The sequence below is a fragment of the Lissotriton helveticus genome, chromosome 1_1, assembly GCF_964261635.1.
Source record: "Lissotriton helveticus chromosome 1_1, aLisHel1.1, whole genome shotgun sequence".
NCBI classification, from domain to species: domain Eukaryota; kingdom Metazoa; phylum Chordata; class Amphibia; order Caudata; family Salamandridae; genus Lissotriton; species Lissotriton helveticus.
Window position 1 is genome coordinate 42,585,882 of NC_136057.1, and position 23,115 is coordinate 42,608,996.

The 23,115-nt window shown below is 50.0% G+C and overlaps 2 protein-coding genes across 2 annotated transcripts in view; one reads left to right on the forward strand and one right to left on the reverse strand.

Moving 5' to 3' along the window:
- Positions 1-7,742, reverse strand: part of NUDT8 (nudix hydrolase 8) — a 112,345-nt gene extending 104,603 nt beyond the window's left edge. The window contains exon 1 of the mRNA XM_078678012.1: positions 7,558-7,742. The gene's annotated coding sequence lies outside the window, so the exon portion shown is untranslated. The remainder of the gene's footprint in view (positions 1-7,557) is intronic.
- Positions 7,743-7,860: 118 nt separating this feature from the next.
- LOC144821275 (uncharacterized) overlaps positions 7,861-23,115 on the forward strand; it is a 41,709-nt gene continuing 26,454 nt past the window's right edge. Inside the window, exon 1 of the mRNA XM_078678151.1 lies at positions 7,861-8,352. The gene's annotated coding sequence lies outside the window, so the exon portion shown is untranslated. The remainder of the gene's footprint in view (positions 8,353-23,115) is intronic.

The following is a 23,115-nucleotide window of genomic DNA, read 5'->3' on the forward strand; positions in this document are numbered from 1 at the left end:
GACTGTAAGCACTATTTTCTTTAATGAGGTTCTCCTACTGCCTTCTCTACTCCCCCCTCCCTCCAGTTGCCCGTGCCTTCTCTCCCCATTCTCCCCCCTACCCCGCCTGCACACCCGTTGTCCATGCCTTCTCCCACTCCCCCTGCCCACACTCCCATTGTCCGTGCCTACACATACCCCCGTTTTTCATGCCTTCCCCCCGCTCTCCCTTCCGTTGTCCATGATGACTACAGTTTGCAATGCAATAGGTCTCGTGTAAATGTGAGTCCTATTGCATTGCAAATGCTTGTTTACTAGGCCACCGCTGAGAAACTGCTGAAACCTGGATCTAAAACATCCTGACACACACAACGCATATACGTCCCCGCCATACATGTGTGTACTTATGACTGAACCAAGATCTACATCGAGGCTTCTTGATGCATGGCCTGTTGCACTTTTCAAGCACTTAGCACTTTATCTGTGTGGCATCTCATCATTATCGGTTAACCCATGCAAAAGCGAAATGGCAGTGGTGTCTACTACCTGAACGAAAAATCAGTAAGCAGAGCTGGCACTAAGCATCCTGATTTCGCTGGAGTGAGCTCTGCATTGTGCGGCGGCTTCTCTACATACTAGCCCAACCTTTTTACAGAACGGAATCAATGCCTGCTTGCTTGGCACATTTATTAGATTCTCTTCAGTTCACCTGGACTCAGAGGCCACCAAAACAAGCTCTATGCCACGTTTTTTCTGTTGTGACCTTGTCTATGTGGAATTCTCTGTCCCTGTATCTTTGTTCTATTTTAACATTGTGGCTTTCCGGGGCGTGGCCACGCTGTGCAGCGGAATGGCCGCATTTTAGACCGGCTCCGCCGGCCAAACAAATAACATTCGACATAAATCTGGCAAAAACGTGCCAAAGTTGTCCTGGTAGTGCTGCGGGTGCCGCGAAACATCCCCGGTGAGCTAGGAGTGACTTTTGGACACCGGAGCGCCCAAACGTTTGAAGGAGCTGTCTCGTCCGGTATAGAGGTCTTCAGTCAGACTGTCGAGGGACGCCGGGACCTGGAGTGATTAAACGCCGGGACTGCGGCACGGTGTCTGGAGGTAGGGGGTTCCCTGTGTGCGGGACCGGAGAGAGGCGGGCGGTGTTCCCGGGGTCGGACCCCCATGCCCCTCCCCCCCCTTCGTAAGCCTGGATGAGCATGGACATGCGGGGGCTGCGGCGGTGATGCCTCGCAATCGCCGAGAGAGGTGCCCGTTGAATCGAAGCGAGCCTGGCGAAGTGTAATAGTGGACTGAATGCGCCTGAGACGTGGGGAGGAAGCGGCGGAGTCACGGCTGACATACATGGGCTGACTGCGGAGGGGCACATTGGATCTGTCTGCCCTGCTGCATGTTGAAACCACTGAGCGGAGGCAGTGAATGGCTGCAGCGTACCTTCGGGAAGACAGGGTGGAACGGCCGCCATTTTCCACAGAGGAGAGGGGACCAGGCAAAGATGTGGGGAGCATCTGGGACTTCCAATTTGGCGCCGGAGCACGCGCTAACGCTGGGCCTAAAAACAACTGCTGCACGTATACTGCTAGGGAGGAGGAGGGGGCATACCTGTGGTCCATCAAGCCTCCAGGTTTGATGTTCAAGCAAATCCTGTTGTGCACGTGGCCAAGTCGTGTGGAGATTGCTGCCAGCATAGGAAAATTGGCAATATCCCCCTACCTACATGATAAATCCGGCCATTTTTGGCTGAAAGTAAGTACATTCCCCTCCAGCATATCACCAACAGAATCCAATACGTTGCAAGGAGGATTTGCCACTTGTGGGCGCTTAGGAATTGTAGCTCTGACATCTGTGTGGTGGCGCAGTGTGGCTTGGTGGTGAACATAAAATTACTGGACGCACGCCCTTTTTTGCGCAGCCCTACGATAAGGCCTGATGGATGCTGCATTGTGATCAGCCTGTGTGGTGTGACTGATCTCCAGTGGATTGACGCGGACATCGATTTTGACCTGCGCACTGGCAGGGGGACAGTGGACGACCCTGTACTGGCCCTGGGCTGCCGGGGAGACCTATTATTGGCTTTGCTGGGCCAAGAAGCGTGGATGTGAAAGGGCTCATTCTTCGCAAGAAGATATCCGCTAAGCAGAGATATAACACGACTCAAATCTGAGATATCACCATGAGAAAGCCGGAGACGGGGCAGCCGAAAATTAACTTTGACAAAAAATAAATCGGCGGACGGCAAAGCGGGGCAGCAGGAGATGACGGGAAAAGGCGCTACTGATAACCCTCCTGCAGAAGACATAAGGGAAATGTTTAAAGAACTTAAGTCAGGTCTGCAAAGTATAGACTCCAAAATAGACTCCTTGGCGGAGAGGATGGATAGGATAACACACCGCGTCGAAAAGCAGGAGGGCTGTATGGCTGTGTTGGAAACTAGGATAACGGGAACGGAGGAAAGTCAAACGGATATGGACAAGAAACTGGAGTACTGGATGGAGTACTACAGCTGATCCGTCAGAAGAACGAGGATTTGGAGGCGAGGTCATGACGCAACAACGTGTGGATCACGGGCGTGGCAGAATCATCAGACATACAAAACATGGAGAAATTTGTGGAAGAAATGATGGCTCACTAGCCAGCGGGCTAGCAACCGGGAAGACACGTTGAGCTGAAATGCAAGAGCGGGCCCCATGCGGCACTCGTGAAGTGTGGAGGGCTGAGCTTCGGTGCAAATAGCGCTCGGGTCTGGGGCTTCTCGTACCCCAATGCACAACTGCGAGGGTGCCTCAGTAGTTGCACTGTTAGCAAAATGCATGATGTCCAGGGTGTCCGGACCCGCGTCTCTCGTGTCCGCCTCGGGTCTCAGCTTTGCTGTGGATGTGGGTCAGAGTCAGAGAAGTCTGAGAGTCCAGTTCCTGTGTCGCTGAGTCTTTGGGTTCCGGCGGGAGCGTCGACAAAGCAGACCGGCAAGTTACTGGTGGTGCCTGTTTACACAGGGTGATCACTCCTTGACCACAAGGGAGATGTCTTCAGTCTTTTAGTCAGAATAGAACGTCAAAGGTCCAACAGTTTTGTTTCAGAGTTTCGTTCCAGGATAATATAAAGTCCTGGGGACACAGCATCTATCTTTATGCTAAGAAAATGGGCTGGATTACCTACTAGGTCCCTCCTATGGGTGGACCTGGGAAAGGGGTGGTTACACCCCTTTCCCTTTGTCCAGTTTCGTGCCAGAGCGGGGCTGTAGTGCCCCAGCAACTGATTTGAACCGGGCTATGCATGGAGCACCTTGTGTGCCCCAGGCAGTGTCTGGAAAAGCATCTTTCCATTCAACCCACTCTGCCCCAATACACTACAGGCTGTTTAGCACCTCCCTCAACAGGAAACCTATTGTCCAGGCCTCCCTTGCTGGAGGTTCCCCCAATAGCAGGAGGTCAGACTCATGTTTGTGGCAGCAGCATCCATTGTGTGATGCTGAGGCTCTGTTTAACTTTAACCGGGTAAAGCAGTAACATACATGTCTTTTCCCTCTAGAAGGGTGGAATGCTACCCCCGCCGCCAGAATTGGTGGGGGGAGGGGTAGTATTCCAAAGTGTTTGACACCTTACACGACATGTTTTGATAAAGCCAAACCAAAGTTAGCATTAACCGCGAGGATTATAATGCACCTAAGAGTATATGGTATGGCTATATCATAGAACAGCTATAAGAAGATGGTTCCGAAAGCTGCAGAGGGGTTCAGCTCATGCTAGGGCACCCTCTCACATAAAACCAAGCACTCTGCCTCCTGGATTCTCAAGGCCTGCCATAGGAGTGACTTATAGGTTGCTATGTGTGTATAAGAGTGGAGAAGCGTGGCTCAGTGGTTAGAGGCGGCAGACCCGGAAGCTGAGATCGACCGTGGACCAGGGTTCGATTCCCCGCCTCGGCGGGTCTTGGGCTCAAAATTCCACGGACTCGACAATTCTCGCTCTGGTGCCTACTCAACTCACGGGGTCACACTCTGCGACTCTGGGCAATAGCTTGCTTAATCTCCACTACGGCCCCTCGCGGCGGGATGCCTGACTTTCACCTTGTGGACACCCTGCCGGGGTTTCTCACAGGGGAATACCAGGACGGGTTCCCTAAGCAAGCGCCGGGACGCTCATGGGCAGCTGTGCGCTTTACAAGTCCAGCACATTTACATTTACATTTACATTTACATTATATAAGGTAGATATACTATATCTAAGGGGTGATTACACCACCTTAACCAAGCTGAGTGATCAGCCTGTGGTGTCAGTTTGGATGGCCAGCCAGGGGTGGCATAATACATGCTGCAGCTCCTGGTAGGCCTTGGATGCACCTATGCTCTGGGTACCTATGTTACACTATACAGGGGCTCACAGAGGTGACCCAATACCCAATCAGGTATGTACCTAAAGTACATGGTATAAATTTAGAGAGAGAACAGCTGGGCTGTTGGTCTGATTAGCAGGCCCACAGTCACCTTAAAGTCGAAAAACCAGAAAATCACAGCAAAAAGTGGGGGTGACCACAGGAAGCAGACCCTACGCTCCTACAGATAGGACCAGATCCCGGGCATCTGATGTGCAATTGCGGCCGATATAGCGCTTGGCACCTGACTGTGGTATAGCACTGACAGCACCGCCGTCGCCCAGCCAAGGTAAGATGATAGCACCGCCCTCTCAGATACAGCACATCAGTGGTTCCAGTGGACAGCGATGGGGACCTGCACAGATCCACGCTATCTACCGTTTAAGAGGTCCCCTCTATCTAAAGCACGTGCCCCACTGCTGAGGGAAAAAGACGAGGCGACTTGCACCTCAGCGCGGAGCAGAGAAATGAGCAGAGATCCATGGAGCCTCTGACCGGAAGCTGTCATGCATCAGCATAGGTTCCCTCCAGCCCCCAGCTAGTCCAAAGATGGCGTCAGAATTGAATTGCCCATTATGCAGTAGGAGGACCCTCGCTCTAAGCCTCAGAAACCTATTATTGAACTTAATCAGCCTCAGATTGGCAAGGAGGGCAATCGGCTGAGGTATAGGCCCTTTGGTTGTGCCCGTCTCAGTCTCTACTGCAAAGGACACAACATCTAGGGCGGTTACAGCCTTTATATACATCTAAGCACCTTGAGACGACGCACATTAAGGTCAGGCTGCAACCCTGTGAGGGGCAGAATGACAATGGGCTGCTCCCAGCATGAGGCGTGCCCCTCCCTCCGGGTGTGACAGAGGCCCCAAGGAGCTGCGGGTGTGAAGTCATCAGCACTTGCTTTGCAAGGACCTGCAGCAGGGGGAGGCCTGGAGCAAGTGGTGGCAGGGAGGCGGGGCTCTTCGATTATTTTTGCCTTTTTCCCTGCAGGCAGAGATAAATTAGTATCTGTTCTTCAGCTTTGCCTTCCAGAAATCAATTCCTGCAGTCAAGAGGGAGAGGTTGTGGCCTTAACCCACTTTTAAACTGGGTTTGAGTCCCAGCATCGGCTCAACATCTGGGCCCAAAAAATTTATCTGCCCGTCTGTAATGTTATCTGGTGCTCGTGGAAAGCACTCCAATGTCTCTGGGCAAATTTTGTGCTATATACAACTGCCAGAATGTAAGGCAAGTGACACTTTTCACCTTATTTTTTGCATTTACACACTAGCATCATTCCATTTGTCGGAAGTTACGTCTGATGTTAGCAGCAGGCAAAAACGAAAACAAGCATTAAAAATGCAATAGGTTTTGCCTTTGATTAAGTTAAAGCCATTTGCTTGGCTAATGGTATTGTATAGCAAAGCGAATGGCTTTAACTTAATGAAAGTCGCGATGTATTGCATTTTAAATGCTTGTTTTTATTTGCGTCTGTATAACACCATAGACAGTGCAGGTTGATGGAGGAGTTGCTCTTATATAAACAGTGTTACAGCAAATAGCTTTGCATCAAGGAATACTTGTTTTTCTTTTTTTTTTTACTTGAAGGAGCGCGGCGCTGTCTTCACGGACCCCGCGCTATGCAAAGCAATAGGTGTTGCTTTTGGTATTGTAAATAGCAATGGCAAAAGACATTGCCATTACAATGCCAATAGCTCCAAAACTCGCAGTTGCGAGACCTATTGTTATGTTATGTTATGATAGCATATTTATAGAGCGTGCAGCTACTCAAAAAGAGTGTCCCGGCGCTAGCAGAGCAAAACCCCTTTTAGGAAAGCCTTAAAAACTTTTCTTTTCTGTTAAAGTTTTTCGTCTAAAAACCTAATTCAGCTTACGAACACACAACAGCGCCGGGACACCCTGTTGGGGTAGCTGTGCGCTATATAAAATACACTAAATAAATAAACGTTTAAAGAACCAGGTAAGGCAACTCTAGACTAAGACAAATTATTGCAAGAATAGCCACGTTTTGAGTTGTTTCCTAAAAAGCCAGCTGTCGGACAGTTCCCTCAATGTGGGCGGAAGTTTGTTCCATAATTGGGCAACTTGAACTTGAAAGGACCTACCACCTTTGCGAGAGCGTGCAAATTTGGGTACACTCATCAGATAAAGATGGGATGATCTTAGGAATATCCCAGGTGAGTAGCTCACTCTTCTCTTGATATAGTGAGCACCAGAGCCGTGCAGAGCTTTAAAGGCCAATGTCAGGGCTTTAAACTGAATTCTGCTGCGAATGGGAAGCCAGTGTAAGTTCCTAAGGTGGGAGGAGATATGGGTCCGGCGGCCCATCATAAGGATGGCTCTAGACGCTGCATTCTGCACCACCTGAAGTTTATTCAATAGATATTCCGGGAGACCCAGATAGAGGACGTTAGCGTAGTCCAGTCGTAATGAGAGCCTGGACTACCGTCCTTCTGTGGTCGAGTGACAGTAGAGGTAGGAATTCACGGATGGTTTTCAAAGTTCCGTAGCAGGTCCCTGCCACAGATTGAACATGCATTGCAAATGCTTGTTAAAAGCAGAGATGAGCTTGTTTTGTGAGATACGAGTGCAATTCAAATTGCACGTGCATAGAATGTGCTGCCACTCATAATATTGCAAATCATGGGATCTACTAAACAAGAGCGTTCTATAATGGGTAACATCAAAAGTATACTGACACAAAATTCTGGGACAGCATTATATGAGCCTTTGTTGCAGGTGAGCTCATTTTATGGGAAACACACTTTTAAACTTTTAAAAGAACGGTCCCTATAAAACCAGGGGAAGTTACAATAAGATCTAGAGGCCGACGAGGCTCCTTCCTATTGGCCACCGACCAGGAAAGGTACTGGTTACCCCCCTCCCCATTGGCTGGCATCTGACAGCGCTTACACAATGACACCGAGCGATCCGATTGGAAATGCTTACTTTGTGTCCCATATACCCTATCATCCCATTGGCCAGGTTTCAGGACGGGCATTGACTGCGAGATGTCGCAACACTGCCTGAGTCCCCATTGGTTGTTTTATGACTCGGCTTACGCAATGAAAATACGCAATCCGCTTGGAGACATGATAGGCTCAGACAACTCCCTGGATCCGTTTCTTCACAGTCACGTGACGTTGCCTACCCAATATATTGCCGTCAAAAAGGCGAAAGACTTGCGGTTAACGGACTCACCGACGCCTGTCCGCACTGCTCACGGAGGCGGCTGCCGTTGGGGTGCGGGGACTCTCAGCTGCTGCCAGGGCCGGTCACCTTGCGGCAAGGAATGGGCGCTTGTAACGCGCGTCTCTAACCGTCACCGGCTGCTGCGCCAGCTCTGCCCCGCACTGACATGGCTTCCCGCGTGCTGGCCACCGTAGGCTGGTATGGCCTCGCATCCGCCCCGCAGAGCGTCCGCTCTCAAGATGGCCGCTTGAGTGGAAAGTGACTGTTCTAAGTCCCCCTGGGGACTGTTGTTAGTCCCCCTGGGGTACATTGAAAAGAGACCACTCCTCCAGGGGGCTGGTGGGTGGGACCCCGCACTGACATGGCTTCCCGCGTGCTGGCCACCGTAGGCTGCTATAGACTCGCATCCGCCCCGCAGAGCGTCCCCTCTCAAGATGGCCGCTTGGGTGGAAAGTGACTGTTCTAAGTCCCCCTGGGGACTGTTGTTAGTCCCCCTGGGGTACATTGAAAAGAGCCCACTCCTCCAGGGGCTGGTGGGTGGTAATTAAAGTCTGTTTGCCAGTAGATGAACCATCCATCTATGATACAGGGCCTCAGTGTTGCCGAATTTATATCGGCACCAACGGAGGTTTCGGATTATTGCTTCTTGAAATAACTCAAGGAGATGAGTAATTGAGAATTACTTTATTAGCATGGGTAACCGACATCCATAACCCACAGAGGAGAATGACGGTTGGAACATGACATTTGGCACTGGGAGTGCTCGTCAGAATCCTGTCCACATTCCAGGGAGATTCCAACCAGGTAAGGAGGGGTGGGGGGAGAAACCAAGAGAAAATAAGTATTGAGAATACAACACATCTCCTTCCCCAGGGGAAGAGGGAAAACAGAAGTGAATGGTGAACAGGAGTCTGCATATACCTCTAGTTTATGCCCATCCAACTCTATTTCACACTTAGGAATATCTATTTTCTGTACATTACAATTCTCATTCACATCCACTTGTAACACATATTTGCTTCTTGAATCTTCATTAGTCTCAAACCCATTTACAGTTTTACCAGACATATCCTTGCAAGCGCGTGCAAAGTGACCCTTCCAATTACAGTGTGGGAAGTGTGGCTCAATGGTTAGAGCGGCAGACCCTGATGCAGAGGTCTGGCCCGGACCAGGGTTCAATTCTCGCCTCGGCGGGTCTCGGGCTCAATTTCCTCGGACCTGATAATTCTCGCCTCGGTGCCTATTCTAATCCAGAGTCCCACTCTGCACCTCTGGGCAATAGCTTGCTTAATCTCTACAACGGCCCCAACAACGCTGAGGATGCCTGACTTCAACTTGGTGGTGCCCAGGAGTGGGCGAAGGGTTCCTCGGCAGTATTCATACAAGCGCCGAGATGCCTACAGGTAGTCGTGCGCTATACAAGTGCGTAATCATTTCATTTCAATCATTTACAATTGTGGCATGTGGCTGTTCTTGATAGACAAATTACGTTGTTGGCTAAGTGCCCACTACTATCACATCTGAAGCATCTTCGTCTATTCTCTAAAAACACTTTGTCCTTATTAAACTCTTTTGTTGACTCTTTTTTCCTAGCACCCTTGATAGCACACACATTTCTGAATTCCTCACTGACTTCATTTACACTGCTATCTGTAGGTGCATTCATCTCTTTAATACACGCTGCTCTCACCACCCAGAGACACTTTTAGCAATGTCCATTGCAGTTTTTAAATATGGATTTCCAATTAATAATTTCTCTTGAATCTTTTTGTTACATGTGCAGCGTACTAATTGATCACGGATCAATGACTCAGTCAGTTCATTAAACTCATAGGTATTCGCTAGTCCCCTTAAACTGGCTATGTAATTTCCTACTCTTTCATTTTTCAAAAGCTTCAAACTGAGTGTATTCTACAGTGTCTCGGAGATGCGTGGTATTAAAGTGCCTTGGTCTGAGCACAGCCCTGCATCCAGTGCCTCTGGGAAGGTCCAGGGTAGCAGTGTCTCTCTTCAGGCCCTCTGCATAGCACATTGAGACTCCGTGTGGAGTCAGAGGTGCTGCATGGGTGTAATGAACTCTCGGCTCCTCTGTCTTTTGCTGAGAGCTCCTGTGAGATACCACTGCAGCACTAGAGAGGCCTGGCCAGGGGTGGCTGCAGAGGAGGTGAGGCCTGTCCTGTGCTGAAGTGAAACCTGCCCTGGAGGGGTAAAGGTGAGGCCTATCCTGTGGGGTTAGGATGAGCCTCCGCAGCTGCTCTCACCACCCAGAGACGCTTCCTTCCAAGCACTTTATTTGAGAGCTCTTAATCGAGTTCTTGAAAAGTATCTGGAGTTTGTGTCTTATGTTCACTGTTGGCATGCATGAGTGAGTAAGTGAGTAACAAAAGGGGGGATCATTTTCCACAGTGCCCTTGGGGATAGAGGGTCATGTTTGAAGTTACCGAAATCACCTGTTACTCCGGGGAGATTAGGCATTCAGGTGAGGCACTGTGAGCTAGCAGGATTGGGCAGACAGGTACTGACTGTGTAAAGACGCTCAGTCCTTACACTCTGACGTTGTATCATCCTAACACATAGTTCTGCTTTACCAGCGCAATCCGTGCAACAGGTCCAACCATTATAACATTACTGTGTGATTATATGATTATATTATTCTACTCCTACCTAACACTACCTATGCTATTGAGAGCATAGTGGGAGTACCCTTTGCCAGATACCTTGGGATAGCCAAACTCCTATACCTTACTGTCATGTATCACAAAGCCAGACTGTGTAGAATGGTTAGCATCCATCTTTTTGAGATACTTGTCATTAAGTGTAACATAGAATGCATATGATACAATCTTTTTCAAAGAATATATGTGATTTGACAATGCAGTCATGCCATTGTCCACAACAGCCAATGCATTTTCAAATTAATCCTGACAATTTGTCTTAAGCGTTCAGCAGCGTCCTGCTGAGTTTTCCACAGTTGATTGTAAATTACGTATATGAATCTGTTAGAATGTGGTGACCTAGGACCCAAGAAAAAATCTTGTAAATCCATGTCATCAGAATGGAACTATTATATTTTCCTTAACTGCAGATAATGTAGAATGTTGTCATCATTGCTGTGTGGAGGCAGGTTCGGGTTATCAAAAAGTAGAACAGGGAGGCTTGGCAATCAGGAACAATTTAATTAAACAATAATGGCCAGGAATCAATCAATCAATCTGTTTGTAGAGCGCGCTATTTACCCGTGAGTGTCTCAAGGCGCTGAGGTGGGGGAGTGGGGGGGTGGGAGCTTTGCTACTGTTCGAAAAGCCAGGTCTTGAGGAGTCTTCTGAAGGCGAGTAGGTCTTCAGTCTGCCGTAGGTGGGTAGGAAGGGTGTTCCAGGCTTTGACGGCGAGGTAGGAGAAGGATCTGCCACCTGAGGTTGTCCGTTGGATGCGGGGGACAGTGGCGAGGTCGAGGCTGGCGGAGTGGAGCTGGCGGCGAGGTATGTGGAAGCTGAGTCTGCTGTTCAGGTAGGCTGGTCCGGCGTTGTGGAGTGCTTTGTGTGCGTGGGTGAGGAGTTTGAAGGTGATCCTCTTGTCGACGGGGAGCCAGTGTAGGTTTCTCAGGTGGGGGGTGATGTGGCTGCGGCGGGGGACGTTGATGATCAGTCGGGCGGAGGCATTTTGGATGCGCTGTAGTCGTCGTAGGTGTTTGGCTGGGATTCCGGCATACAGTGTGTTGCCATAGTCCAGCCTGCTGCTGATGAGGGCCTGTGTCACCGTTCTTCTTGTTTCGGTCGGGATCCACTTGTAGATCCTGCGGAGCATGCGGAGGATATTGTAGCAGGAGGAGGAGACGGCGTTGACCTGTTTGGACATGGAGAGGAAGGAGTCGAGGATGAATCCAAGATTGCGTGCGTGGTCGGTGGGTGTCGATGCTGTCCCCAGAGTGGTTGGCCAGCAGGAATCATCCCAGGCTGAGGGGTTGGGTCCGAGGGTGAGGACCTCCGTCTTGTCCGAGTTCAGTTTCAGATGGCTGCTCCTCATCCAGTCGGCGATGGTCTTCATTCCGTCGTGGATGTTGGTTTTGCGGTGCGTGGGTCCTTGGTGAAGGAGAGGATGAGCTGAGTGTCGTCAGCGTAGGAGATGATGTTGAGGTTGTGGTGGCGGGCCACTTGTGCGAGGGGGGCCATGTAGATGTTGAACAGCGACGGGCTGAGGGAGGAGCCCTGGGGGACGCCGCAGATGATGTCGGTGGCTTCGGATCGGAAAGGTGAGAGGCGGACGCTCTGGGATCTGTCGGAGAGGAAGGATGTGGTCCAGTCGAGGGCCTTCTCTTGGATACCGGCTTCTTGGAGGCGTGTTTTTAGAGTGCGATGGCAGACCGTGTCGAAGGCGGCCGAGAGGTCCAGGAGGATGAGGGCAGATGTTTCGCCATTGTCTAATTTGCACCTGATGTCGTCTGTGGCGGCGATGAAGGCTGTCTCGGTGCTGTGGTCTCGTCTGAAACCAGATTGGGACGGGTCCAGGATGTTGTTGTCTTCGAGGTGGCGGGTCAGTTGCATGTTGACGATTTTCTCGATGACCTTCGCCGGGAATGGGAGCAGGGAGATGGGCCGGAAGTTCTTGAGGTCCTTGGGGTCGGCCTTGGGCTTTTTGAGGAGGGCGTTGATTTCGGCATGCTTCCAGCTTTCCGGGAATGTCGCTGTTTTGAAGGAGATGTTGATGATCTTCCGTAGTTGGGGTGCGATGGCTGCGTCTGCCTTGTTAAATATGTGGTGTGGGCACGGGTCTGTCGGTGATCCTGAGTGGATGGAGTTCATGACCTTGGTGTGTCTCGACGTTGCTGACGTTGGACCAGAAGGTCAGGCTGTTGGTGTTTGGGAGAGGGGTGGAGTCTGGCGTGGTTGGGTCGGTTGTGGTGTTGAAGCTTTCGTGGATGTCGGCGATCTTGCGGTGGAAGAAGATGGCCAGTGAGTCGCACAGTTCCTGAGAGGGCGGGATGTCGTTGGTGTTGGCGCTGGGGTTGGAGAGTTCTTTTACAATACGGAAGAGCTCTTTGCTGTTGTGTGCGTTGTTATCCAGGCGGTCTTTGAAGGACGATTGTGAGAAGTTGGCCTGGTATATGATGCTCACTAGTTCTAGTGATCACCTTGTACCATGCCAAGCAACCCTTATGGTGCAGGTTGTAAAGTCAACCTTATAGACAAGCTATCCTAGGGGTAGCATGGACTAAGCAGTCTTAGGCTAAACTCTGTAAAGGCATGTGAAGCAAGCTGTTTTACCATACACAATCCCTTGAATACCAAATGAAAGGACACCACACAGATATATATTGGAAATATATATAGATTTATTACTACAAATATCCCTGATACTCTTTATGAGCACAGAAGCAAATGCGTTAAAACAAAACACAGTGAAAATACACAAAAGTTGCACAATTATGGATGAGCCCTAGGGGCCACCTAAACCATATACTAAGAAAGTGGTATAAGAGATGCCACTTGGACAGGAAATAGGCCTAGGGCCTGGGGAATCGCTGGAGCTGTTCGGGACTAACAGTGAAGAAGTCGGGAAAGGCCCGCGGGACTCGGGTGCAGTGCTTAAAGTGCACGCACTCACCAATGCAAAGTCTATGGTGCGTAAAAAGTACAAAGTTAGTTAGAAAGGAACCTTCCGAGTGACCTAGAAGGATGAAACTTCAGACACGGACACTAGAGGTGTGTACCAGTGTGGGAACACCGGCGGAGCTGAGTTACCTCACCCACAGGAAGCGGGTGCATAGGGTCGAAGTAGTGTCTGGTTTCGTCACGCAGGTCGATGGTGCTTGGAGCTGAAGATGCTGCAGGCGGCTCGATGTGAAGAGTTCCGGTGGATCCAAGGGTGGATCTGAAGAGGTGAAGACCTGAAAGCAGAGGGGACAATGTTCAAAGTCACTAGCCAGTGATTACCTTGGAACCAGGCGATGTCGGGTGCAAACAGGCGTCGAGGTGTAGCTTCTCTCTGCAGCCATGTGGACACGAGGGGTCGAAGACGTCCAGAAGTTGGTCAGGAGCTGTCCCACGCAGGCTTCTCGCTGTTGGCGGTGTCGGCAACTTGATTGAAGCAAACAGGCCTTGGCTAATGCAAGCCACGCAGGAATCGAAAAAGGCTTGTTACTCGGACCAGCAAGGTCAGAGCAGGGGCTCCTTTTTACAAGGGCAAGTCTGGAGCAACCAGCTCATGCCAGAGCATCATCTCACATATTTCCAAGCACTCTGCCTCCAGGATTGATGAGGCCTTCCATAGGAGTGGCTGATAGGAACATATGTGTCCATTTTAGGTTAGGTATAGGCATACTACACCTAAGTAAGGGGTGGTTACACCGACTTACCCCAGCTGAGTGATCAGCCAGTTGTGTCAAACATGGAGGCCAGGCCAGGGGTGGCACAATACATGCTGCAGCCCCTGGTAGGCCTTGGAAGCACCTATGCCCTGGGTACCTGGGTACACTGTTACAGGGGCCAATAAGGTGAACCAGTTCCAATTTCGTTATGCACCTAAAGTACATGGGTTACAATTTAGAGAGAGAACAGCAGGCTGTGGGTCTGATTAGCAGACCCACAGCCACATTAAGTCATAAACCAGTGAAGCAAAAAGCAAAAATTTGGGGTGACCATAGGATAGCAGACCCTACTCTCCTACACAACCCCCCCCCCCCCCAAACGCAGGGACATTAGACTAACCTTGACCAGTTGTGTCTTCATGTTCTAAGTGGAAGTACCTGGAGAGACCATCTGCATTACCATGGTCAGTCCCTGGGTGGTGCTCCACTGTAAAGTCCATCCCCTGTAGGGAAATGGACCACCTGAGCAGTTTGGGGTTTTCACCCTTCATCTGATTAAGCCATAAGAGGGGCTTATGGTCGGTCTGAATCTTGAAGTGAGTGCCAAACAAGTATGGTCTCAACTTCTTCAGGGCCCACACCACAGCAAAGGCCTCCCTCTCAATGGCTGACCAACGTTTCTCTCTGGGGGTCAGCCTTCTGCTAATAAAAGCAATGGGCTGGTCTTGACCATCTACATTAAGTTGTGAAAGCACAGCTCCCACTCCCAACTCAGAAGCATCTGTTTGGACAATAAACTCTCTTGAGTAGTCAGGACTCTTCAGGATAGGTGCAGAGCACATGGCCTTCTTCAGGTCATCAAATGCCTTTTGACAGTATTCTGTCCACTGAACCTTTTTGGGCATCTTCTTGGATGTCAGATCATTAAGAGGAGTCACAATGGACCCATAGTTCTTAACAAACTTCCTGTAGTACTCAGTCAGGCCCAAGAAAGCTCTGACCTGAGTCTGGGTAGTTGGAGGAGTCCAGTCCTTTATGGTCTGAATCTTACTCTCCAGTGGTTGAACTTGGCCTCCACCCACAAGGTGGCCCAAGTACACAACCTTACTCTGCCCTATCTGGCACTTGGTTGCCTTGATAGTGAGGCCTGCCTTTTGCAGAGCCTCTAGCACTTCCTTCAGGTGGACCAGGTGATCCTCCCAGGTGGAGCTAAAGACAGCAATATCATCCAGATATGCTGCACAAAAGTCATCCAACCCAGTAAGGACTTGATTCACCAACCTTTGGAAGGTGGCAAGTGCATTTTTCAAACCAAAGGGCATCACCACAAACTGGTAATGCCCACTGGGGGTAGAAAATGCTGTCTTGGCTTTAGACTCCTCAGCTAACCTGATTTGCCAGTAGCCAGCTGTCAAGTCAAATGTGCTCAAATACTTGGCAGAAGCCAATTTGTCTATGAGCTCATCTGCCCTTGGAATTGGGTGTGCATCTGTCCTGGTGACAGCATTGAGTCCTCTGTAATCCACACAGAACCTCATCTCTCTCTTTCCATCTTTGGTGTGAGGTTTGGGGACCAGAACCACTGGGCTAGCCCAGGGGCTCTCTGAAGGCTCAATGACACCTAACTCCAGCATCTTTTGTACCTCAGCCTTGATACAGTCTCTGACATGGTCAGGCTGCCTGTAAATTTTGTTCTTTACAGGAAGACTATCACCAGTGTCCACCACATGGGTACACCAGTTAGTCTGACTGGGTGTCAGGGAGAACATATGTCGATATGACTGCAGAACCTGTCTACAGTCATGTTGCTGATGTTCAGTGAGGCTGCCATCTAAGGCCACACCATCAACTGAGCCATCCTCAGGGTTCTGAGTCAGCAGGTCTGGGAGAGGGTCACTCTCTTCCTCCTGCCCCTCATCTGTAGCCATGAGCAAGCCCATGTCTGCCCTGTCAACATATGCTTTCAGCCTGTTAACATGGAGCACCCTGTGGGGGCTCCTGGGAGTGCCAAGGTCCACCAAGTAGGTAACCTCTCCCTTTTTCTCAATGATTGTATGGGGTCCAGACCATCTGTCTTGGAGTGCTGCTGGGGCCACTGGCTCCAACACCCATACCTTCTGTCCAGGCTGGTACTCAGTTAGGACAGCCTTTTGGTCATGCCAGGCTTTCAGTAATGCCTGGCTAGCCTCAAGGTTTTTGGATGCCTTCTCCATATACTCAGCCATCCTGGAGCGGAGACCAAGTACATAGTCCACTATGTCTTGCTTGGGCTTTTTGAGAGGTAACTCCCATCCTTCCCTCACCAGACATAGGGGTCCTCTTACAGGATGTCCAAACAACAATTCAAAGGGGCTGAAGCCAACACCTTTTTGTGGGACCTCTCTGTAAGCAAACAGAAGGCAGGGCAAAAGGATATCCCATCTTCGCCTGAGCTTCTCAGGTAATCCTTTGATCATGCCCTTTAGGGTCTTGTTGAATCTCTCAACAAGCCCATTGCATTGTGGATGATAGGGAGTGGTGAACTTATAGTTAACACCACATTCCTTCCACATAGCTGTCAAGTATCCTGACATGAAGTGGCACCTCTATCGGATACTACCTCCTTAGGAAACCCCACTCTGGAGAAAACTCCAAGTAAGGCCCTGGCCACAACAGGAGCTGTTGTGGTCCTAAGTGGGATTGCCTCTGGGTACCTGGTGGCATGGTCCACCACCACCAGTATGAATCTGTGCCCAGATGCTGTAGGGGGATCCATTGGTCCAACAATGTCAATCCCCACTCTTTCAAAGGGCACCCCCACCACAGGTAATGGTATAAGGGGGGCCTTTGTGGAACCACCTGCTTTGCCACTTGCTTGGCAGGTTACACAGGAGCGACAAAACTCCTTTGTATCTTCTGACATGTGAGGCCAGTGAAAGTGACAGACAAGTCTGTCCCATGTTTTGTTCCGGCCTAGGTAAAACTGCTAAGGGAATATCGTGTGCCAAGGTAAGAAGGAAGCCCCTAAATTGCAGAGGTATGACCAACCTCCTGGTTGTACCAGGCTTGGGGTCTCTACCCTCTGAATAAAGGAGCCCATCATCCCAATAAACCTTATGGGTACCTTGAGCATTCCCAGCAGCCTCAGCAGCAATCTGCTGTCTGAGGGGTTCAAGAGAAGGACAGGATAACTGAGCCTGCCCCAAGTCTGCCCTAGAAGGTCCCCCTGTCCCCAGAAACTCAACCTGATCAGGTTCAAGCACTATAGGGACAGTTCCTTCAGGGGTCTCAGAATCATCTTCCTGTGAAGGCTGATCCTCACTTGTAGGCATTTGGGAAGGCACAGCCTTTACCCTCCTGTTCCTTGTCTTGGAAGGTACTTGGTCCATTGTTCCAGGATCCAAGACCTGAGGTTCAGAGAGGCACTTTTTGGCCTGTGACCTGGTCACAGCAAGGACATGTGATGATATCCCTAACATCTCTGCATGAGTCCTGTACTCAACTTCTGACCATAGAGAGCTCTCCAGGTCATTGCCCAACAAACATTCTACTGGGAGATCAGCACTAACCACAACTCTTTTTAGGCCAGTTACCCCTCCCCAGGAAAAGTTAACAATTGCCACACTATGGGTAGTAGTGACATTGCTGGCATTGGTCAGCAGGTAATTATCACCTGGTATGTACTGTCCAGGGTCCACAAAGCTAGGTGTCACCATAGTGACACTGGCACATGTGTCCCTGTATGCTTGAGCCACTTTTTCATTAATTAAAGGTGTCTGTCTGTACTTGCCCAAATTATTGGGACTGACAGTAGAGGAAAAATCAATCTCCCCATCACAAATCAGAACAGCCTGTGTGGGGACCCTGACTAGGTCAGAATCTCCATCAGTTCCCAAGGTGATACCCACTACCCCCTTAGTCTGTGGACCAACACTGCTAACTGTACTAGTGGGTGCAGGTGCCTTAGGGGCTGCAGTGTTGGGGGCTCCACCCTTTTTACAATCACTTGTCCAGTGAGTGGTGTTTTTGCAAAAGCTACACCAGGGTTTTCTTTGACCTTCTTTCTTCTTCTTCTTGGAAGTTTGGGACCCACCCTCAGTATTAGTTTGGGGCCCTGTTGAAGACTTCTGGTCTTTAGCTTTCTGCTCCCCACCCTTCTGGTCTGTTTTCTTTTGGTCACCACCCTGGTTCTGGTTCTGGTTCTTTTGCTTAACTCTGGTTCTAAACCATTTGTCTGCCCTCTTTCCCAATTCTTGGGGAGAGGTTAGATCTGAGTCAACCAAATGTTGATGCAACTGCTGGTTCTGACAGTTATTTAAAATCTGTTCTCTCATAAGCAAATTGTACAATCCTTCATAGTCTGTAACCTTACTTCCCAGCAACCAGCCCTCCAGAGCCTTAGTGGCACATTCAACAAATTCAGACCAGTCCTGAGTCTGTGTCTTCTGGGTATCTCTGAACATTAACCTGTACTGTTCAGTGGTTAAGCCTAACCCATCAATCAGAGCACTCTTTAGGACCAGGTAGTTTCTAGAATCCCCATCACTAACTGTGAGGAGTCTGTCTCGGCCTCTACCTTCAAAGGAGAGCCACAAGATTGCTGCCCACTGCTCCTGAGGGACCTGCTGTACTTTGCAAGCTCTCTCAAGTGCAGTCATCCACTTGTGGATATCATCCCCAACTTTGTAGGGGGGCACAATCTTACTCAGGTTTCTATTGTCATAGGACCTGTCTTTATCCTTAGAGATAGTGCTGCCACCAGTGGAATCTAATCCACTCTCTCTAGGCTGCCTTGCTCTAGCAAGTTTCTCTTTGGCCAGGGCAACTTCTAATTCTTGTCTCTGGATCCTAAGTTCAGCCTCTCTCATTTTGGCCTCATGTTCCCTTCTCTGAGGGCTAGTCAACTCCCTTCTGGAGTTGCCATGAGAACCTTTAGAAACATGGGAAGTATTGGACTCACCTGAGTGATTCCTCCTCCTCCTACGCTCCCGGTTAAGTCCATTTGGGGGTCTGAATGGGTTGGACCCACCTTCAGTCCCAAATAAGCTTAGGTTAGCCTGGTTAAGCCTGCTGACTAACACCTAGCTATCTCTATCATCATCAGACTCACTTTCGTCTACCTCCTCCCCCTCTTCTTCTTCCTCAGGCTGAGTATTCCCAGTGGTCTGGTTTTCCTCATCTATCTGGACAACAGGGGCATCAGGGTTATCATCTTCAGTCTATTATTCTATTATTCTATTAAAATTATTTGTACCGCGCGCTATCACCATAGGTTTCTTGGCGCTCAAAACAGTAACCAGTGACCTAGGGAGGGGAGTTAGTCGAAAGCAGCTTGAAAAAGCAAAGTTTTTAAAGATTTTCGAAACAGCTCATATTTAGGGCAAAAACGGAGAAAAGGCGGCAAGGAATTCCAGGTCGATGGGGCCAAGACCGAAAAACTCAGACCACCATGTTTTTTCCTTTTAAATCGGGGGACATCCAGAAGGTTGAGTGACGCAGAGCGGAGAGCTCGAGAAGGGATGTGACGAGACAGAGTTGAGGATATGAACAGAGGGGCTGCGTTCGAAAGTGCCTTAAAGGTGGTGCATGCCAGTTTGAAAGTGCAGCGCTTCGAAACGGGGAGCCAGTGAAGGGAACGGAGAAGGGGGGTGACATGTTCATATTTGGGCAGACGGAAGATCAGCCGGGCAGCCTGATTCTGCACCAGCTGAAGTCGGTGGAGGTGACAGGCGGGGATTCCAGCATACAGACTATTAGCATAGTCAAGCCTGGAAGTTATGAGCGCGATGACAACTTGAATTAATGCTTCTTTAGTAAGGAAACGACTGATCTTGCGAATTCGCCTGAGGTGAAAAAAACAGGCAGATGTCACCGCGTTAATGTGCGGCTTCATGGAGAGATCATTGGAGATGATCACCCCCAGGCTTTTGACAGAGCTCACCGGAGTGGGTGCTGACCCCAAAGTGGTGGGCCAGAAGGTGGCATTCCAAGGATGCGAGGGTCCTCCTACCAGGACAAGCTCTGTTTTTGTAGGATTTAACTTTAAATGACTATGATACATCCTCCATCTCCAGTCCCTGAGGGGCCTGGTTTGGAGTTCCTTAGAGCTTCAGACTGGTCTAACAGCTCTCTGAGGTGTCCTGCTGTAGGAGAAGGACCTGTTTTGATTCCTCTCATGGAACACAGTTGCCTCAGTTCCTTAAATGGAAAGGTAGCAAATTTGGATGGTGCCCTTGGAGGGTCACTCTCAACAGAGGTTGGTCCAGTGGATCCCTCTGCTCCAGACATTGCTCTAGTGTGGTGGATGTGTTGCAATCTACCTACACTTGTGTTTTCCTACAAAACCTATCTAGTAGTTGTAGTCAGGGTGTGCTACTCCCTATCCTCTACAACAACTAAGTTAAGCAGAACTTAAGTATATCTAGTCTTGTTTTAGTGTACCTATCAGGTACCTGTATGATCTTTCAAATGATATTTTCAAAGATTGTAATGGTAAAACAACAGCAAGCTCAAATCCCAATCCGCTGCTCACCAATGTGAGAAGTTGGCCTGGTATATGATGCTCACTAGTTCTAGTGATCACCTTGTACCATGCCAAGCAACCCTTATGGTGCAGGTTGTAAAGTCAACCTTATAGACAAGCTATCCTAGGGGTAGCATGGACTAAGCAGTCTTAGGCTAAACTCTGTAAAGGCATGTGAAGCAAGCTGTTTTACCATACACAATCCCTTGAATACCAAATGAAAGGACACCACACAGATATATATTGAAAATATATATAGATTTATTACTACAAATATCCCTGATACTCTTTATGAGCACAGAAGCAAATGCGTTAAAACAAAACACAGTGAAAATACACAAAAGTTGCACAATTATGGATGAGCCCTAGGGGCCACCTAAACCATATACTAAGAAAGTGGTATAAGAGATGCCACTTGGACAGGAAATAGGCCTAGGGCCTGGGGAATCGCTGGAGCTGTTCGGGACTAACAGTGAAGAAGTCGGGAAAGGCCCGCGGGACTCGGGTGCAGTGCTTAAAGTGCACCCACTCACCAATGCAAAGTCTATGGTGCGTAAAAAGTACAAAGTTAGTTAGAAAGGAACCTTCCGAGTGACCTAGAAGGATGAAACTTCAGACACGGACACTAGAGGTGTGTACCAGTGTGGGAACACCGGCGGAGCTGAGTTACCTCACCCACAGGAAGCGGGTGCATAGGGTCGCAGTAGTGTCGGGTTTCGTCACGCAGGTCGATGGTGCTTGGAGCTGAAGATGCTGCAGGCGGCTCGATGTGAAGAGTTCCGGTGGATCCAAGGGTGGATCTGAAGAGGTGAAGACCTGAAAGCAGAGGGGACAATGTTCAAAGTCACTAGCCAGTGACTACCGTGGAACCAGATTGGAACCAGGCGATGTCGGGTGCAAACAGGCGTCGAGGTGTAGCTTCTCTCTGCAGCCACGTGGACACGAGGGGTTGAAGACGTCCAGGAGTTGGTCACGAGCTGTCCCACGCAGGCTTCTCGCTGTTGGCGGTGTCGGCAACTTGATTGAAGCAAACAGGCCTTGGCTAATGCAAGCCACGCAGGAATCGAAAAAGGCTTGTTACTCGGACCAGCAAGGTCAGAGCAGGGGCTCCTTTTTACAGGAGCAAGGGCAAGTCTGGAGCAACCAGACCTGCAGTGAAAGTTGTAGGTTTCGTCGCCAAGATGGCCACTAGCCGCGTGGCAAGTGGACGGGAAGGCGCGTTGAGTGGCACAATGCAAAAGGGCCCCACGCAGATCGTGGAGATGCTGGGGGGCTGATCTTCGGTGCAAGGGCTGCTCGAGGTTGGGGCTTCTCAAACCCCAAAGCACAGCGTCGAGGGTGCCTCTGATGCTGCCCAGTCAGCGTTTCGGGGTCTTCCAAGAGGTCCGGTCCCACGTCTCTCGGTGCCTCCACGGGTCCCTTCTTTGCAGGGAATGTGGATCGGGCTGTGAGAAGTCTGGGAGTCTGGGTTTGTCAGGCTCTGGGCTCGGGCTCCGGCGGGAGGCGGCGGCAAAGCAGACGTCGAGTTGCTGGTTGGTGCCTGTGTTCACAGGATGGTCACTCCTTGGCCACAAGGGAGATTCTCTTCCGTCTTCTGAGCAGCAGAATGTCGAAGTCCAGTCTTCTTCTGTATTTCAAGTTGATTCAGGATGATCTGAAGTCTCAGGACACAGCTCCCACTCTTATTCGAATCTGGGGGGGCCGGATCACCTACTAGGTCCCTCCTCTGGGTGGAACCAGGAAGGGGGGTGGTTACACCCCCTTTCCTTTGTCCAGTTTCGCGCCAGGACTGGGGCTGGAAAGCCCCAGCACCGGTTTGAACTGGCCTATGCACAGGGACACCTTGTGTGCCCCAGGCATGTCTGATTCTATTCAGCCCTGTCCTACCCAATACACAAAATCCTGTCTGGGGTGGTGCTAGCACCTCCCAAGGCAGGAAACCCTTTGTCCAAGCTGCCCTCGCTGGAAGGACTCCCAGCAGCAGGAGGTCAGACTTGTGTCTGTGGTGGCAGCATCCATTTTGTGATGCTGAGGCTCTGTTTAACTTTAACCGGGGTTCAGGTTAGGTACATGTCATGTCCCTCTAGAAGGGTGGAATGCTACCCCCGTCGCCAGAACTGGCGAGGGGGTAGTATTCCAATTCGTATGACACCTTACTCGACATGTTTTGATAAAGCCAAACCTAAGATAGCATTTAACCGCGAGGATTATAATGCACTTAAGAGTATATGGTATGGCAATATCATGGAACAGCTAAAGGACATGGTTCCGAAAGCTGCAGACAGGCTCAGCTCATGCCAGAGCATCATCTCACATATTTCCAAGCACTCTGCCTCCAGGATTGATGAGGCCTTCCATAGGAGTGGCTGATAGGAACATATGTGTCCATTTTAGGTTAGGTATAGGCATACTACACCTAAGTAAGGGGTGGTTACACCGACTTACCCCAGCTGAGTGATCAGCCAGTTGTGTCAAACATGGAGGCCAGGCCAGGGGTGGCACAATACATGCTGCAGCCCCTGGTAGGCCTTGGAAGCACCTATGCCCTGGGTACCTGGGTACACTGTTACAGGGGCCAATAAGGTGAACCAGTTCCAATTTCGTTATGCACCTAAAGTACATGGGTTACAATTTAGAGAGAGAACAGCAGGCTGTGGGTCTGATTAGCAGGCCCACAGCCACATTAAGTCATAAACCAGTGAAGCAAAAAGCAAAAATTTGGGGTGACCATAGGATAGCAGACCCTACTCTCCTACAACGA